Below are 19443 nucleotides of genomic sequence, written 5' to 3' on the forward strand. Positions count from 1 at the left end.
CTGGGTTCCCTAGGAGCTCAAGCAGGATTTGGCAAATGTGACTTCATAGGTCTCTCCCGGGTTTTCAGCCCCTGGACTCGAGGGGATGTTAGCCTTTTTGCAGACTTGCAGCATGAATATGAGCTAGCCCCCTCTGAGGCCTACTGGTACCTGCAAATACAACATTCACTTAGAACAGCTGTTCCAAAGGGGACAGAGCTCCCTGAATCTTCACCACTGGAAGACAGACTACTAGACAAATTCATGCCACACAAGGCTATATCATTGACGTACAATAAAGCGATTAACAACACCCCGACACTTTGACATAAGTGCAGGGTAGGTAGACCCTCGACCTAGAGAGCCTAGAGGATGACAAGTGGCTGGCAGCCTTAGCGTTCCCCAGAGAGATAGCTATAAGAACGTGGTTTCATCTCATCCAACTAAAAATCTTGCACTGTTCTTACTACACACAACACACCATGTTCATAATGGGTACAGCAGTTGATGAGAGTTTTAGAAGGGATGTAGACAACCTGGTACCTTCTAACATACACTGTGAGACTGCTACCAATACAATGTTTTTGGAACACAGTAATAAACTGTATGGGGTCCTTACGTACCCAGAGTATTGGTCTCTCTGCAATCTAGTGCCTGCTCAATGTTTGGGGGGAGACTGTTACCACTCTGTCATCCCATTTCTAGGGGGCGCTGTAAGGGGACTGTCGGAAGCCTGGGAATCACCTTGAACACTCATTTAGAGCTCTTTGCTGACTCCCGTTTGTTTCTCTTTTTGCCATGGTATGCTTTTGTAGTATTACATTTGCCTCCTGGGACTGCAAATCCCATAATGCACAGACTGGTAGTCAGGAAAGCCTGTATTCTGTTTTACACTGTTTTCTATGGGAGAAGTCCAGTTGCTCCTTTTCACCGGCTCCTCTCCTCCAGGACTTGTGAGTGTCTGAAACTATACACAACTAAGATCTCTCCTGTGCAGCCCAGTCATGTGATTCCACCTGGGGTTTTCTGCAGCCTGGAACTGCTTATAAGCAGCCATTTCCTCAAGATCCTCGTTGTGCATTGGAGTTCGATTCCTTTGCATTACAGACCCCTTTTCGGATGGTGTTCCAGTCCTGTTCCTGTTCTGTTCCAGCTTGAACCTGTTTCCTGTTTCTCTGCCCTGCTCCTGATTGTTCCAGCCAGAGTCTGCTACCTATCTCTTAGCCTTGTACCTGTTTGTTTCTTCCAGAGCCTACTCCGTTTCTCTGTCCTGTTCCTATCTTGTTTCAGCCTGAACCTGCTCTCTGTTTCCCAGTCCTGTTTATTGCTTATTACTACTCCCTGTATTCTAGTCCTGTACTTGCTTGTTCCAGCCAGAGCCTGCTCTGTTTCCCATTCCCATCTCTGTTTGTTCCAGCCAGAAGCTTGTGCCTTGGTTTCCAGTCCTATTCTTACCTTTGCTTCAGCCTGAGCCTGTTCCCAGTTCTTGCCTCTGTCTCTTAGTTTTTTCCTTCTGTTTCCGTTTCCTCTCGGGTATTTGTGTCTGGTAAGTGTTCTATCAGTCTTCACCAGTGTATGCCTTTGTACTGGGGTGGGCTCCTGGTCTCCAGGAGGCAATTCCAGCCCCCATCCTTGTTTAGTGTTATACGTTGTCTTTCATGCCTAAAAGTGACAGTGTGCTATTGCTCTTTTTCCAGGAATTGCCACTGTGTTTCCAGCTGGACCCACAAGAGCTTGTCTTGTGTATGTAAGTACTATCCTTGTTTGTGCTGTAAGGGTCCAGAGACAGAATGACTTTTGCTGCCTACTTTCTATGTGGCTGGCGGGATGACCATCTGTAAGAGCAAACTGCACAGAGGCATTGACATTCCCTGTTGCTGTGGGAGGTTCTGTGCCCTACTCTGTGTACAACCCCAGTGCGCTAGTCCATTAGTAATCCGTTTCCTGTTTGCTCACACTAGGGTTGCTCTGCTTTTACCTTCCTGTTTCCTGTGCCTGTTCATAGCTGTCCTTTCCCGTGTATGCCTTTAGCTGCTCTTCTGCCCCAGTACACTACCTCTTTGGGATGTTCTGTGACCTCAAGGGGTGTCCCAACCAGAGTCCTGATCAGACCCACCGAATCCATGACAGAGTCAGACCTAAATGATATTGAAAGAATATAGATTACACTGGGAGTGGGAGTGGCCAAACAGAACATTGCACTCTTACTGGGGGCAGAACAAGTACCATAGTTGCTGGATTGGAAAAAGGATATGGACTGTGTATGTTAGCAGAGAAGGAGGTGTACAAAGGTTGGATGTGTCCTAAGAAATGGGCAAAAATGTTGGGACACTGGTGTAGGAAGCTGGCCCAGTGTGTGGTGGACATCTGTGGTGTTACCCCTTATGCTGGGTCCAATCAAACCCCTATCAGTGTTATAGGCCCTCATTACGACTTTGGCGGTCTTTCAAAAAGACCGCTGAAGCTGCTGGCACCACTATACCACCAATGCTGGAGATATTGGTGGCTCCCTATTATGGCTGTTCCGCTGATTCCCGCCATGGACAGGCTGGCAGTTGGGGATTATGACCGCATGGCGGAAGCCTGGCTGTCAAGTGGAGGGGCTGGCGGTATGGCCGTGGCTAATGCACCACCGTCATAAAACACTGGCAGAACACCGCCAGCCTGTTGGCGGTGTTACCACCAGTGTACCGCTGGCCTCCAGGGTCATAATGAGGCCCATAGTGTCTAGACAGCCAGGGATCTCTAGGGTAGCTGTGGTGAGCAGCCAAGACTTATCTAGAAGGCATGTGAAGCACTTGCAATACCACAGTAGTCACCAATTAACTTATCACACCTGAAAGGGACCACACAGTAATAAAGGTATTTTATTATAGGCACACTAAACTATATTACCATTGGTATACCTCCCTCTAGAGGTATGAACACGCAAAATATACACAGGTAAGTACTCAGGGAAAGCATAGATTGGCAAGGGCCCTATGGGGGGACAAACCATATACTAAAAAAAAAGGAATGCGAATGAGTGTCCCCCAGCAGAGTGTATGGAGTAGTTAGACAGGAGCTGGCGGAGGGTGGAACCCCAAAAGTTAAGTACCTAGGAGATCCCCAGTGGCCGGGTGCAGAGAGGTAAGTTACCCGGTTTTCCCACAGGCTAACATGTTGATATTGCAGTTGGAGAATGCAAAATTAGGACCAGGCCAGTGGAACCCAAGGGCGGATTCTGGGTGAAGAGAACCCTCAAAAAAAGGGGACAGAGTCCACTCCACACAGGAGTGTCCAGATGGGGCAGGAGCCAATGGCCACACTTCTGTAGCTGAAGATCCGGGCCGAAGTGATGGATGAAGCCCAGCTGCGGGGTCCTAGAACCTGTCCTTCAATGTTCGCCAGATTGCAGACGGGTCAGTGGTCAGCAGGACCACCAACAAGCTCAGGCAAATGAAAGAGAAGCTGTTGGAGGTTATGCAAAGCTGTGGAGGACCAGCAAGGTTCTAGGGACTCAACCCCTGGAGGGGAGCCTTGGCTGACCCTCAGAATACAGGAGAGCCTTCAGAAGCAGTCGGAGCCCCCAAAAGCAACCTACTGGCAGCCGGTACAGTAAGTCGCAGTGAAGCCCAGTCAGCACACCTGAAGAGGAGTCCAACGTTGCTGAAGCAGCAGCGAGGAGACCGCCCTTGCTGAGGTAGAGTGCTGGGGCTACCTGGAGCCTGAAGATCCCTTGGAGCCGGAGTCAACAAGCCTTGGTTGGTGCAACAGTCACCATGCACAGGGATTCTATCCCAGTGGCAGAGGCAAGGGCTTACCATCACCCATGTTGGAAGGAAGGCAGAGAGGACTCAGGGGATCCCTCAGAACCACCACCTGTGTCAGAGAATCTTCGCAGATCCAGAGGACAGAAGATCCCACCAGCCAAACATTGTTGCCTTAGATGCCTGCCGATGCAAAGGGGAATGACTCCTTCACTCCAAGGGAGATTCCTTGGTGCAACTGAAGTCTTGCTGACCCCAGAGGATGCACAGCCTAGGAACTGTTGCAGAATGCTGACAGGAGCTGTGGAAACAATGTTTCAAGGAGGAGTCTTTTCAGGCGTTGCAGTTTTGTTCGGTTCCTCTGTCGCCCAGCAGCGGTCCCGGAGGCCAGGAGCAGATGTCTTTGCAGAGAGGTCCTGGTGGAGTCTTGCACAATGAATCTGGGGACCCACCTTCAAGGGAGTCCCCAAATAATCCACAAAGGGGCTTTGGTCACTCTCTAGAGTGACCACCTATCAGGAGGGGTCTCTAACGTCAGCTACCTGGCCTACCCAGTCAGTTGTTTCCAGAGGCCTCTGCATATCTTGTTTCCAAGAAGGCAGAACCAAGTGACCACCTGGGGGAGCTCTGGGCATCACTCCAGGGGTAGAGATGGACAGGGGAGTGGACACTCCCCTTTCCTTTGTGTGATTCATGCCAGAGCAGGGACCAGAGATCCCTGCACTGGTGCAAACTGGATTATGCAAGGAGGGCACCAAATGTGCCCTTTAAACAGTCCAGTGGTGCAGGGAAGCTACCCCTCCCCAGCCCAGTAACAGCTATTTCCAAGGGTGAGGGAGTTGCACCTCTCTCCTACAGGAAATCCTTTGTTGTGCTATCCTTTGCTTGAGCTGGCACAGCTGTAGGAGGGCAAAACCGTGTTTGAGGGGCTGCTTCCAGACCCTGGAAAGACTGGTAGGAGCAGAACTGGGGGATCTCTTAAGGAACCCCAGAGTGCATGGAATCATGTCACCAATACTAGAATCAGCATCGGGGTATGATTCCAACTTGTTTGATACCAAACATGCCTAGGTTTGGAGTTACCATTATGTAGCTGGACCACTGGTGACTAATGGCCAGTACATAGCTAAAATGGCTTCCCCGCACTTACGAAGTCCAGGGAATTGGAACTGGAGTTCATAGGGGCACCTCTGCTCATGCAGGGGTACCCACATACACAGGGACCTGCACCCTACCTTTTAGGTGGAAAGGGCCTACCATAGGAGTGACTCATAATGACCTGGTGTAGTGACTAGCAGTGAAAGGGTGCATGCTCCTTTTCACACAGTCTGAAAATGGCAGGGCTGCAGACACAGTTTGCATGGGCTCCTATAGGTGGCATAATGCATGCTGCAGCCCATGAGGGATCTCTCATGTACCAATGCCCTGGCTACCTAAGTAGCATCTATGAGGGACTTACAAGCATACACTAGTATGCCAATAGTGGGGTGTAAGAAAAATCAACACAACTAAATTTGGAGGCATTAGCACAATCACTGGGATCCTCATTAGCGGGATCCCAGTGAAAACACTCTAAGCACTCTGACATCAGGCAAAAAGTGGGGGTAACCTTGCCAGAAAGAGGGGACTTTCCTAAAGCTGGAATGACTATCAGGGTTATATCTGTGACCAGATCGTTTCAAACATCGGAGAGGGGCCAATGTCTGAAACCGAGTGATTTGATTTACCCATTATTTATGCTGAAGGAGATGTGACTGCTTCTTAGTGACATACGATGAGACATCAATGTTGCACTTAAATGTGTGACTGGACTCTCTGCATATTTATTTTTATAAGACTGTAAAATGTTTGAACTACTCTGGATGTCACTTGACTTTATCCACACTGTGAGTGAGGGATAGGAAAATGCTTCTTGATGATCTAAACAATGATACCAATGTTGCTTTATATGTCAATGCAGAACCTGCCTTGTTTGGTGGCTTAAACTTATTCTAATACAAAGATCTATAAAAAGAGATTTAGTTCAAGGACAATGTTCAAACAAGTAAAACCCTGACAAAAGAGGCAGCACACCAAACTCAAGGAATTAAAGTGCCATTGCTTACCAGGATCTAACCTGAACCCCCATGTGAGATTTTAAGGCCTGTAGTTTTATTTGCCAAAAGTAGTTATGCCAAAGTAAAGATGCAAAACTCTGGAGGAAAGAGTCAACAACATCAAACTCAGGGAGTAAAGTGCCAATGCTTACCCATGTAAAGCTGATGTTCTGTTTACCAAAAGTAGTTATGCAGATCAGCTGCATAGGCATGGCCATATACCACAAGAGAGCTGAAGTGGCAAAGTGATATGGTGCAGCGCTCTACAAGTTCTGGTAAATAGGCCTAAGGTCAAGGCTAGTGTGCAAAATAAGCTGCATGAGGGGGCCCACCTAGAGCCTAAAGTGCAAATGCTTACCAATATCTGACCTGAGACCCCATGCAGGATTAAGAGGCCTATTGTTCTGGTTACCAAAAATAGTTGTGCAGACAAGCTATCTGGGTGGACTATAAGCGCAAGAGATCCTGCATGGCTGAGTAATTTGGTGCAGTTTCTCTACAAATTCTGGTAAAACTGTCTAAGATCAAGGCTACTGTGCTAAATATGCTGCATACAAGGAGACCCTCCTACAGTCTCAAGTGTGAGTGCAGTGCAGAACCCCATATAAAGTGTGCACTCTTTACAAAGGTGTAAAAACAATAAAATGCATGCCTGTTGGAGGGAGGATCGGAAATATGGCTTTGGAGGCTTGGTTAGTTGTGAAAGTTTGTCTCTTTTAGTGAATGATATGGTGAAACCAACAAACAAATATATAATATTTCAATAGCTTTCCTTCTATAGTGATTGGATAGATCTTCTGACAAGGGTGACTTCCTCCTAGGTCTTGACAGGCGTGACTTGATTGTGTCTTTTCTTTTTTCTTTTGAAAGGGAAGAACTAGGGAGTGTGACTGCCAGAGTCCTCAAAGGGAGAAGGCCTCAACAGAAAAAAACAGTGGTGAATATATGAACCCCTTCTACTGGGTTATTTTCCCTTCACCAATAGCAAAAATGGTGTATGATGCAAATGTTTTGTTTTCTCTCATTTATAGGCTCTTAAGGTGTAATCTAAGATTACAAGTGAGTAGGGTGAGTACGAATGAAAAGTAGGGCAACAAGTGCAAAGTAAGAAAATCAGGAAATGCCACTGTACACCGAAAGAAGTGTTGTCTCTTATCAGTAGCTTAGGGTGAGGGCTGACATTGGGGTGTATCAATAGGCTTCAAACTTTTACGTGGTAACATGCATTCTGGGCTAGTGCTCCTTTCTCCCCCTCCACTTGTGACCCCGTGTTGTAGTGCCTCTTCTCTCCCAGCAACCCCTGCCATGGCCACTCACTGCCATGGCCACAGCTCTCCTGAGCTGTGGCAGGTCTCGTCAGCAACTCTGATGTAGCCCCAACACTCTACCTCAGTGTTGTATAGAAGACGAATTCAAGATTGTTTCTGTTGTTCATATATTTATTCTGAAGTAGAACAGAATAGGAAAACCCCAACCACCAACTCTGTCTCCAACTGCCAACCAATCTCTCCTACATTTTTTTCCAGAACCCTTACAAGATTCCAGAACAAACATATCTAAACACCACACCACCTCCCTCACACCACGTCAAGTATAGAGTACACATTTCTTAACTTTGAACTTCACATATTACACAACAATATGAAAATGGCATTGAAATTGTAATTAACAATATTTTCACCTAACATAGGGGGTCATTCTGACCCTGGCGGTCGGCGGAGAGGCGGCGGTCGGACCGCGACCAGACCGGCGGTAAAAAAAATGCCATTCTGACCGCGGCGGTCACCGCCGCGATCGACCGCAACTTCACCACTCCGACCGCCACGGTGGTCATGACCGCCGGGCTGGAGGTTGCGCTCTCCAGCCCGGCGGTCGACCCAAGACCGCCAAGGGTATCATGACCCTGCTTACCGCCACGGTTCCTGGCGGTCGGGAACCGCCATGCGAACCATGGCGGTAGGCACTATCGGGACCAGGGAATTCCTTCCCTGGCACTGATAGGGGTCTCCCCCACCCCCCACTAGTCCTCCCCCCACACCTTCCACCCCCCTGCCACCCTCAGAGATGTTACAAACCCCCACCCCGACATGCACATACACGCACCCCGACATGCACACACCCCCAACATGCACATATACACACCCCCTACACACACACATACACAACGGGGACACATACCCGCACACATACATGCAGACATGTGCACCCGCCGAACTGCACACATTACCCATTGACACAGCAGCACCCCCCGCCCGCATACACGCACTCACACACCCCCTCTACACACTCACACGCACACCCCCATGCACGCACACATCACACAACACCCCCCCACCCCCTCCCCTCACGGACGATCAACTTACCTTGTGCGTTGGTCCTCCGGGAGGCGATGGGAGCCATAGGGACGTGACCGCCAACAGAAGACCGCCAACAGAAGACCGCCACACAGAAATGTGGGTCGTAATTCTGTGGGCGGTGTTCTGCTGGCGTGGCGGTGGAGGTTGACCAGTCTCCACTTTCCCGCCGACCGCCAGTGTGGCTGCTGGCGGTTTTCCGGCGGAACGCTGCCAGCGGTCGGAATACGCGCAGCGGCATACCGCCGCGGCCGGCGGTCTTCACCGCGGCGGTAACTCGGCGGTCTTGCGAAAAGACCGCCAGGGTCAGAATGACCCCCATAGTCTTTCATAAAAACAGGACTCTTTCTTGCTCGCTGAGGCCTACATTTCTGTGTAGGATTATCATATAGTATTTTTTTACTTGCACCACTTTCACATACCGGTATGAACTTTGCCACTCTATTCAGATTCCATACTCTATGGTCACTTAGCTTTTCTGCATTTTTAAAAACCTTAATCACCTTATAAGGTTGACTGAATTCAGTAACACCCCCTTTCCTGGGAAATTTTACCTTCACCCAGTCCCCTACACTTACGACTGTGTCTTTCACCGCCTTCATCACATCATACAGCTCCTTTCTACGCAAAATTTACTCTCTCTTACTCTCCAATTTCCAGTTTCATCAATCTGGCTGTCCACCATCATCTGTTTCTCAGATACCCACAACGGCAGGATCTCAGTGTTGGGCCTCCTTCCTCTGAAAAATTGAAAAGGAGAAACCCCAGTAGAAGAATGTGGAGTAAAACGATATTCTCTTACTTTCTTTCTTATGGCTACTTCCCAATTATCACCTGAAGATAGAGCTAGTTGCAAACTTTCTTTCCAAACCTTAACAAATCTTTCCACCACACCATTGCTCTCCAGATGGGATAGTGCAGCCTTCTTATGTCTCACTCCTCTCTCCTGTAAAAATCTTTCAACATCTTTTGAAGTAAATTGCACACCATTATCTGAAAGAATAGAAGTCGGAAACCTTTCCTTCTCAAACAAATCTTCCAAAAACTCAAAAACTACCTTAGATTCCACAGAACCTAAAATTTTAACCTCAGGCAAATGCAAAAACATATCCAAGCACACCAACACATACCGATCAAATGAGTTGACCCTTATTGGTCCCAAAATATCAATTGCAATGTCTGACCAAGGGGTGCTTGCCTGATCTCTCAACACCATTGGTTGTGTCCTACATTTTCATCCTTTACCACAAGAGAAGCATTCAATACAATCTCTCACCATTCTCTCCATCTTTACATCCATAGCGGGCCACCAATATCCTTCTCTCATCCTCTCCTTAGTTTTGACTATGCCCATGTGACTTGCATGAGCATGTTTTACTAGCACTTCTCTTACGTTTACCGGGGGAATTAGTTTTGTACCCCTCATAAGCAAACCATCCACCACTGATAGTTCATTCTTGACTTGCCAAAAGCCTTTCAAATCATCCTTGCATCTATTTTTTTCACACCATCCATTATTGACCGTAGAGATGACCTTCCTCAAGACCCCATCATTCTTCAATTCATCTCTCCACGTTTCTTCAGAAACAATCCCTTCAGAAAGTTTGCATACATTGACTTCCTCTTCTAAATCTTCCTCTCCCTCTTTAACACTGTCTTCTACATTCACCATCCTTGAAAGACAATCCGCTAACACATTATCAACCCCTGGGACATAAGCCACTTCAAAGTCAAATTCCTGCAGGGCCACAACCAATTTCCGTATCCTACGGGAGACTAAATCAATACCCTTCTTGCACAACACTTCTCTAAGTGGTTTATGATCAGTTTTGATTAGAAATTTCTTTCCCCACAAAAACTTCCTCTGTTTTCGTACTGACCAATATACAGCAAGAGCCTCTTTCTCCACTAAAGAGTAATTACATTCTGCACCAAGAGATACAAACAAAACTGTACACTCAACTCCATTCTTTTTCTGCATAAGTACTGCACCTAATCCTTTGGAACTTGCATCAGTCAAAATCCTGGATTCATCCATTGTGTCAAAACTACCAAGATCAGATGCAGAGTTCAAACATTGTTTTATCAAACTAAACTTTTCTGCACATTATTTTGACGTCTTAAATTCTTTCCCTTTCTGTAACAATTCTCTCATCGCTGAAATTTTCTGAGCCATATTTGGAATAAATTTGCTATAAAATGCTGCCGTACCTAATAGTTTCATTACCTCCTCTTTGCTTTGTGGAGTTTCAAGTTTACAAATTGTGCTAATCAGATCAGCTTTAGGTTGGATTCCTTTATCACTCACAGCATGACCTAAATACTCAATCTCCTTCACATCAAATTTACATTTCTCTGCTTTTAATGTTAAACCCGCATCCAGTAACCTTGTCAAAACTTCCTGCAGCCGATCATCATGTTCTCTACCATCAGATCCAAAGATCAATACATCATCTTGATAAACCTTAACACCATCTAGTCCTTTAAGAATATACTCCATTACTCTTTGGAAGACCGCAGCTGCCTAAATCAACCCAAATGGCATTCTCACAAACTTAAATGTTCCAAAAGGTCTCACAAATGCAGTTAAAGTTGTCACAAATGCAGTTAAATCCGGACAGTCTGGATGTATAGTTATTTGATGATACACTGATGCTAGATCTAAAGAATTAAAATGTTTAGCACCATCAAGAGAACACAATAATTCACATATATTAGGAAGGGGATAATGGTCCACAATCACCACCTTGTTGAGCTCTCTCAAATCTATTCACAGTCTCACTCCTCCGTTAGCCTTTCGTGCCATGACCGCCGGAGACAACCATTCAGTAGCCTCCACTTCTTGTATCACTCCTTCACTAATCAATCTGTCTAATTCCATTCTCATGTCTCTTCGCACTAATAATGGTACACCCCTGACTTTAGCTATTTTAGGTATAGTATTAGATTTCAATTTTATAAAGTGACAATAGTTCTTGAGACAACCAATCTTTTTAATAAATACTTCTGGAAAATCTCTCATCCATTTGGCATCACTACTCTCTACCAGACTGATAACAGAATCATTCTCTGCTTGTGCTGCATGTTTGATATCACATACATTTTTAACTGAATCATTTCGAACACGCACTGGAGGATCCTCATTTGGATCTAGTTACACATTGAGATCATGTTGATGTAACCAGCTTATAAGAGAATCTCCTTTCATATATTTTCCCTGGGGTAATCCTGTCCTTGAACTCAATAGTGCCCCAAAAATATCCTAGTAACCATGAAGGTTCACCCCCCATAACCTCTTGGTTTAATGTCCGGCTTAAATAGTTGAACACTTACACCCACATTTTGCTCATATGGCTCCAGAGTCAAACAACATTTTGACTGAGTTTCTATTCACTTTGACCACTTCCAAAGGACCATTGCTGGAGAAACCTTTAACTTGAAAAATATCATTTTTCTCTTCAGCATCCTCCTCATTGCCGTTAATATCTATTTCTTGCACTTTCTTTTGATCTTTTGCCGATCTGCAACATTCTCATGAAGTGACACTTTCTTCCACAAATTCTGCACAGAGCTTTCCATCCAGGACATCCTTTATTGTTAGCAAAGTGACCCTCATTGCCACATCTGAAACACTTTCCTTGCATGTGCTTCATGTTAGTGTTGCCAAATTCCGATGCTTTGTTGAGGGTTTTAGTCTTTTGTACAACCTGTACCAAGTTTCCTTTCTTGCTTTCACATCCACCATCCCTTAATAGTGTTTCTTTCTTCAAAACTTCAGACTAAGCTTTTGATTGTTCGAAATTCTTTTCTGAAATTAGGGCTTCTTGAAAAGATGGATTATCTTTGTGCCACATGCTTTCCCAGCTTTATCAGTAGAACATACCAACCTCAACTGATCTCTTAGCCTCTCATCAAGTGAAGCACCAAAATTGCATGTAGAAGATAGTTTTCATAATTCTTTAATATATTGTTCCACAGATTCCCCTGAACGCTGTATTCTTCGTCCAAAATGATATCTCTCAGTAACAGTACTAATCTTTGAAAAGTTGTGCATATCTAATTTCTTAATGCATATTTCATACTCATTTAAGCCTGTTGCTTCTTGATCTCAAAGATCAGGGAGATGTTCAAATATTTCCTGCCCTTCAGATCCCAGACAGTGCATCAACAGAGAAGTTTTTCTCTCCGCACTTAACAATGTACCACAAACTCTAGCATAGTGAGTAAAAACTTTTTTCCACTTGAGCCAAGGAATAGGTGGATCTCCTGGAGATGGCAAAAAAAATGCCGGTGCAGGGACATTCTGCATTTTATAATTAATTCTATTGAACTTCAAGTGTAAACAACAGTAGTTTTTTTTTTCTTTTTTTTTTTAACAAAAACAAGGAAAGTGCGAAAACCTTTTCAATTTGATGAATCTGCAAGTTTGCCGGTAAAGCGTCAGCATAGGGATTGACAAACGTAGGTGTGGCTATGTTGTTTGCATTGGCATGGAGATAAATTGCTGAACTCTGACTCTGAATACGAGATGAAAAAATGCTTGCGTCCTGTCGAGTCTTACAGAAAGAAACAGTGCATGTAATCAAATGCACTGCGCTCGTTTATGCTGGCTGAGAAGGGAATGTACAGCGTTCCAAATTAAGCATGAGAGTAAATCTCACACAGCCTTTGTCACTGCTGGCCGTGAGGAATGAAATGCTTAGCACTCGAGATGAAGCGCGTGAGAGATCGCGCTAGGAGTTTAAAAAGAGCCACCATTAGTCATATATTGCCTTTTACTCACATGTATAGCATGAGTCACTTCATGTAGATAATGCACTCAACTGCTGAAGAGCGAATTTCAGTGTTAGGGTCTTTTCTTTTCTCAAATGTTTTCTGTGACAAATCAATCTGTTCCTTGGTTCGTCTCTTGTTGCCAAAAGTATAGTATAGAAGATGAATTCAAGATTGTTTCTGTTGTCCATATATTTATTCTCAAGTAGAACAGGACTGGAAAACCCCAACCACCAACTCTGTCTCCAACTGCCAACCAATCTCTCCTACAGTCTTTTCCAGAACCCTTACAAGATTCCAGAACAAATATATCTAAACACCACACTCAGTCCATTGCTCCTCCTGCTCTCCAGTCTCAACAGGATCTCTCTCCCTGTTTTCTTGCCCTCTGGAGTCCTTGGCCTACCCCTTTCCAGCACCTTTGTTCCCCTCCTGCTTTAGCGTCTCACCTATTGCCTCAAAGCACGCTTCTGTTGACCTTCCCTTTTTTTTTTACCCCTGACCCGGACTTCTAGGTTTTTTCTCTTCTGCTTCCGGGTTTTGTCTTTCGTCCTCTTCTGTCGCTCGTGTGTTTGGTTCTCCAGGTAAGCAATGTTGCATGTTCCTTCCTGCTGGAAAAAGTCCTTGCTTAATGTTGCGGTTTCTTGGGCCCTAATGTCTCAATTTGTCTCCTACAGGGGCTGCTGCTGACACCCGGATTACAGACATCGCTTCCCTGTCTCAGGTAGGGCGTGGGGTTGGGTGGGTGGTTTTTTTACATATCTCCTCCCCTATTTTCTTCCATGGAAGGAACAAGTCTGTCGGATAGCAAGATAGAAAATCTGCATTGTTCTGCTCTTGTCCCTTGTGCTGGTGTGTGATAAAACGGAAGGGCTGAAGTGCTGAGAACCTCCGCAATGTTCAACGATTTCTACCTTTATCATCCACACTAGGGGAGCATGATAAGTGTAAAGTGTCAATTCCCACCCATCTAGATTATACCTCAGGGCTTCTTTAGCACGTTTTATGGCTAGGGCCTCTTTCTCCACTGTTGCATAATTAATTTCACAAGGGAACAATTTACGGCTCATGTAGAGATGGACTTCTCTTCTAATTTTTAATTTTTTCTGTGATAAAACCACCCCCAAGCCAACCCTGAGGCATCTGTTTGAAGAATGAAGGGTTTTGAAAAGTCAGGGCTATGAAGGATGGGTGCTGATGTAAGGACTGTCTGTACGGTACGGAAGGCAGCTAGAACTTCTTGGGAAGGGTGACATAACTATATCAGCTTCCTTACACTTTTTCAATAAGTCTGATAGAGGAGCGGCCAATTGAGAGAACTTGGGTATGAATCGCCCATAATAACCTACTAATCCTATGAAAGCCCTAAGGTGTCTCTTTGTTTTGGTAAAGGGGACCCATGAGAATGGCTGCCATTTTTTTTTCTTCTTTTTTTTTTCCCTATTAGGGCTGTATGAGTCACTTCCCTAACAAATACTCTAAGTATTTCACTGTCCTTGCAGCTAGGTGACTTTTTGGGGGGTTTACCTTGAGACCTCCTGACTCTAGGGAGTTTGGAACTTTACACAAATGCTGGAAATGAGTCTTCAAAGTGGGACTGTGTATGATAATGTCAATATAGGGAGCTGAATACGTCTTATTCGGTTTTAGTACTATAGTCATCATATGTTGTGAGGTAGCCTGGGCCCTGTGTAGACCAAAGGGAAGGACCGTAAACTGATATAAACCTGCTGGGGTAGAGAAGGCAGTATTTTTCTTTGTCTTGGGGTCTGAGAGGAACCTGGCAGTATCCCTTGCATAAATCAAGGGTACTGATGTATTGCACATCGTCCAGTCTTTTAATCATTTTGTCAACATGTGGGATAGGATAGGAGTCAAATTTGGATATTTTATTCACTTCCGTAAAATCAGTGCAAAAATGAAATGGCCCATCAGGTTTTGGGACCTAGACAGTAGGGGAGTTCCATTTGCTAGATGATGGTTCAATGACACCCATGCACAACATATTTTGTACCTCATTTTCAATATCTGTTCGCCAGGCTTCAGGGACTATATAGGGTTTCAACCTTTATCTCCTGGGTTAGTGTGAGTGGCGTGTTCTATTATATGTGTCTTCCCAGGCGTGGTAAAAAAAGGTTTCCTGATAGGGATTTATTTCCTTTTCTAATTCCTGTTTTTGGACAGGATCTAAGTCAAGATCAAGACAGGCCAATGGAGGTAGCTGTTGTTCTGGTATTGTAGTAGGTAACATCGGAAGAGAATCTTCCCGTTTTTTGTTTTAGCATATTAAGGTGATACATTTGGGTTTCTTTTTTGTCCTTGTTTAGTTCTACTCTGTATGTAACAGGAGACTCTTTTTCTAGAACCTTGAAGGGTCCGTGCCACCAACCTAACATCTAGTTTTCAGAGGTAGGTACCATTAATAAGACCAGCTCTCCTACCTAAATTCTCTCAATTTTGCCGTCTAATCATATTGGGCCTTCTGAGTCTCTTGGGCTTGTTTGAGATTCTCTTTAGTTAGTAGCCGCATTTGATTTAATCAGGTTTTAGTTCCCATCACCTACTCTAACAAGGGTTTGGTGTTCTACCTCTCCTGTTCCCATGACTCCTTGGCCATATCCAACAACAAGCATAGTTTGCGGCTGAACAGGAGTTCAAAAGGAGACCAGCATGTACTGCTTTGTTCTTAGCAACATTTGGAGAACAGCAGTGCGAGTGGTAGCAATTGTTCCCAATTTCAAGCTTCTAAATCCAACAATTTCTTAAGCATCATCTTAAAGGTAGCATTGTACTAAACCATCAGTTTGGACGTGATATGCTGCTGCATGAATTTGCTTTACGCCCGATTGTATGCCTATCTGTTTCATCAGCTTCGAAGTAAATGGAGTTCCCTGGTCAGTTATTATTTCTCGGGGAAAGATTACTTGGAAAAAGAGTTCTATCATAGCTTTTGCTATCCTAGTGATGTTTGGATGGCGAAGCGGAAAAGCCTCAGGATAACGGGTAGCGTAATAAACTATAACCAAAACACAGCAATACCTGCTATGTGAAGGAATCAATGGACCGATGATGTCCATTCCTATTCTGGAAAATGGTTCCTCAATGATAGGCAAGGGACATAACGGAGCTCTCTGGGGATTAGAGTGGCTGTGTATCTGGTAAACCAGACATTCTTTACAGTACCTTTTTATATGGCTAATTAAAACAGACCAATAAAATTTGTCAATTATAACCTTTTCCATCTTTTCGGGCCCAAAATACCCGCCCTGCAAGTGATTATGTGCTAGGTACAAGACTTTATCCCTGAAAGGGGTGGGAATGAGCAACAGTTTGGACTGGGTAGTTCCCCATTTTCAATGCAGTAATCCATTCTGAATGACAAAATGGGGACCCACTGCTTGTGGATCTTCTTCGATTTTAGTTTGAGCCCAGACCTCTTGAAACTTGGATTCCTCCCTCTGTGCTGCTCGGAAGTCCCTATTGGTTTCCCATGTGTACTCCTCCCGATATACATGTAGTCCTCTGCAGAACCTTAGTTTGTCGGCCCTCCTTCTCGTTTTACTCTTGCTTGCTTTGGACGGCGGCCAATCCATATCTTCTATTTGAGAGAAAGGAGCAGTCTTCCACCAGGTTCCTTCTTCTCCCCTGGAATCTTTTACTAGTGCATTTAAGTTGGGATACTCTGTACCTACAATAAGTGGTTCCGGGAGTTGTAGTGTTAACCTTACTTGTAAGGGGACTACTGGATCCTGTTCATGATGTAAATTAGTGGTGGTGAGAGGATATCTTCTCTTGTCCCCATACACACACACTGGATGTTAACCATGCCTAGTTGTTCAGAAATCCTACCAGGAATGACTTGTCGCCGGATGACACTCTGATGACATCCCATGTCAAGGAGAGCTGGAAGGGGGTCACCATTGACCCTCATGGTACAACGTTAAGTCGGACTGTTTTAACCATTCATGTAATAAGAAGCTCATGTTAAACCTATTTCTATAGGCTATTCCTTTTTGGACATACTCTAGCAATATGGCCTAGTCCTCCACATTGAGAGAATTATGGGCCGGTTGGAGCGGATCATGGACTGGGACCTATTCCCACAGTTATGGTTTCTACTTTTCAGAGAGTTTGGGGTTTGGAGTGTCATGATGGTACCGGGTTCTTCTTCTTTCAAGTGCTCTCTTCTTTCCCTTTTGTAAAGTCCTGTGCATGAATATAGGTACTTGCTATCTCTACCGCTGTTTCTAGAGTGATATTACTGTGCTGCCTCACCAATCTCTGTATGGGTGTGTTGAAGTAAGCCTCAACAAGGCCTACTAGTGCAAGGGGTTCACCTTTCTCTGCACAAAGTGCTCAGACCATGTAGGAAGAAGTTGGCACAGAAACTGAAATAAAAGACAAAGTTTATTAAACCTCATGAGGTGGTACTACAGTTCAAGCAGCACCCTTCGGTAATGTTTGAAGTAGCACACTGAACTGAGAGAGCATGGTCCTTTTATACCCACGCAGGGGCTAAAAGGAGGTGGCACAATTATAGAAGCAAGACTTACATACATGTAAGGTCATGTGGAAATGCACAGTCGACAGGTGGGAGGAGCTAACAGTTTTCAAGGACTAACAGCTGCAGACCTTACTGAGCATGTGCGAAAGTGGGAGATGCTAAATATAACTTGTCACTAGGCAGATTTTCAAGAGTAGTTAACAGAAAGGTAGGACAAAGCACATAGTGACACATGGCAGCATGTGGCAGAGAAAATGGCTGCCATGAATACAAAATGGATTCCGCGAAATGTTCACAGTAGTTACTAAATACAAGATGTCTTCTGCTAATGCTTAATCTAATCGCTGCTAAACTACAACAGACGACCCTTTCAGCATTAGCTGAAGACATTCGTCTTTCTAGGATAATCTAAATATTCATCTTGTATATTTATGCTCATAATTTCAGCTATTTCCTTATCTAACATATGTTGTGCTTTCATCTCTGTAATATTTCTTTTGGTAGGCATACAAGCAGTAATACACATGGAGCAGAACATTGGACCACACTGAATACAGATACAGCATGTGAAAAATATTGCAATCATTACACACAGGATAGTCAATAGTTTCCAGCCCCAGGCGGAAACAAAAGCCCAAAACCATCCAGAAAAAGTCCAAGTACCAGTCTCTGTGTGTATTTCTGCAGCAATTTTATGCAATTTAGATATTGCATCATATACTGAAGGTGAGTGATCGGGAATAAATACACAGCAACTACTACCGATGATGCGACATGCACCACCTCGGTCAGCTAATATCACATCTAGTACCATACGATTTTAGAGCGCTACAATCCTCGCAATTTGGAGCTCCTCAGTAATATTCCCAAGTGCCAGAGCTGCCTGATTGGTAACAGCTTCCACAACCCTAGTCAATCGTCTCACTTTCCTACTGTTTAACGCAGCACCCACAAAGGGGAACAACCCTAAATTAAAATTAACATATTGTTGCAGGCTAGTATCCGTTTGGTCTACCTCATTTGTACTTATTGCCCTTTTATATCTATTTTTAACGATGTCATTGAACAGTTTAAAATCTCGGTGATATGATGCAGGGGCCAAAAACACAGGGGGTAATAGAAAAGATACATAACACACACCTGACCACCCAACAGGTAGTTGGTAATATCCATAGTTACCACAAACAAAATATGTATTATGTGAAGCTGTAAAACTGCTATTATTTACACCCTCAATAGTTAAAATCAAGGTACAATCGCTCATCCCTACTGGAATTTGCCCAATGCTACGTATACATAAATCTGCTTTAGTTTTTGTAACAGAAATCACAAATTGTTCTTTCTTGTCAGAGACTCTTATATTTGTGAAGACATATGGTATTGAAACATTGTCCGGTTGATACTCTTCCCATTCCCATTTAGTTCCATTAGATTGGGGATACCCATCTTTGTCTTGGTAGCATACTTTATTAAGGCGAAAAAGAAGTCCGCCCTCTGTACGTTTTCCAGATGCAAACAAAAGCGTGTACCAAGCTTGACAAGAACCATTGTGTGAAAAAGGAAGAGGAATGAAAGGTGTTCCTCCTTTCTTTTGATGCGCAGGTATTATTCCACATACCCAACAGTTAGTAGTATTTGTAGCATTATGAGTATGATGAAACATCTCAATGAAAGTATTATAGAAGTACGATTGACGGTGCTTCTGCTCCTGATAGGGAAGCGTAAAGTAATAGTGATCCTCTAGTACTGGAGTAGTGGCAACAAAAAACTCATGAGCAGGAGCCTTCTTTTCAACAAACCAGGTGATTATTGCTATAATTACCAAAAGAACAACAAACCCCATAGTACTAATGATCAGTTTGTTATTCATTTTAGCAACAGTGATAATCGACCCTTTTAGAAATGAATTAAAAACAATCGTTGGAGCTCTTATCCCTGGGCAGCCGCTGATTTTTTCACCACGGGCCAAGACGGGTGTCACTACTCTA

Source organism: Pleurodeles waltl, chromosome 1_2 (assembly GCF_031143425.1).
Source record: "Pleurodeles waltl isolate 20211129_DDA chromosome 1_2, aPleWal1.hap1.20221129, whole genome shotgun sequence".
Taxonomy (NCBI): domain Eukaryota; kingdom Metazoa; phylum Chordata; class Amphibia; order Caudata; family Salamandridae; genus Pleurodeles; species Pleurodeles waltl.